Genomic DNA, 1,250 nt, shown 5'->3' on the forward strand with positions numbered 1-1,250 from the left:
TGTTCTTGTATTGTAAAATATCATTGAACTCTGACACAAATATAATCTTAATATATCCAAATTATCTTTTTCTGATCATATTCCCATTATTCTAATGAATTATATGGCGAAAGGAGTTATCTGGATGACCCTAATCTAGTTACATGAGCCCTTTAACATGGAAGGGATTTTTCTAGCTGGTAGTTAAAAAGGAAGACAGAGCATTAAGAATTCAGTGCACCATAGGTGGCTCATGGATATAAGAAGTCACATGCAGGGGGCCTCTAGAAGCTCAAAGTGGCCTCTCTACTGTTAGCTAGCATGGAAATGACTATGGCTCTATGAATGCAAGGAACTGAATTCTGACCACCTGAATGAGCTTGGAATTGTATTCATCCCAAGATTCTATGAGTAAAAGCTCAGCCTGGATAACACCTTGAGTTTGGCCTGTGAGACCATAAGCAAAGAACCTAGTCAGACCTACCTGGACTTTTGACCCATGGAAAATACAGGATGGTAAAGGTATTGTTTGAAGCCACTGAATTTATGGTTACTAGACACACAGCAAGAGAAAACTGATAGAGCCTACCATATGTTCTGTGTGAAGTTTTGAAAACTGTCACTTCTACTGAAATGTTTACAGTATAGTAAATAAGACAGATGCATGAACACCAAATATAATTATAATGTATTACATGCAAATAGAAGTTGTTTATAATATACTATGAGAACCAGATATGTGGTGACAAATTCTGCCTAGGGAAATCAGGAGAGACCTTTCAGAGTCTGTCTGTTGGATTCTATAATGAAAAAATTAATATGTACTAGGGACAAACAATATCACCAGGCAAAGGATACACAAGTTCTTAATGCATAAATATTCACGACCGTGCAAAACTGATTGAAGGTGCAAAGAAGGTCAGTTTCAATTTTATAAGAAATTAACCAGTTTAAGTGTGTGTACCTTAGTGTTTGAAGAAATAACTCTGTCTGAGAATATCCATTTTATTATATTGCAAAGAGATTTCCTCCAAGCATGATCTGACTAAGCAGTACTGATCATCATTGAGTAACTTAACTGAATTGCTATGATGTGTTTAATAGCTTCACTAGAGCAGGAAAGTAAATTTTAAGCCTTGAAAACTGCTCTATCAGATAAGATTAGATTCATCCGGGAGTGACTCAAACCCCAAATAACAGTGACCTTAATAAAGCAGGTATTTATTTGCCATGTAAAAGTCTTGAGGTTGGCAGTTGAGTAGAAGTGGATT

The sequence above is a fragment of the Rousettus aegyptiacus genome, unplaced genomic scaffold (assembly GCF_014176215.1).
Source record: "Rousettus aegyptiacus isolate mRouAeg1 unplaced genomic scaffold, mRouAeg1.p scaffold_m13_p_3, whole genome shotgun sequence".
NCBI classification, from domain to species: domain Eukaryota; kingdom Metazoa; phylum Chordata; class Mammalia; order Chiroptera; family Pteropodidae; genus Rousettus; species Rousettus aegyptiacus.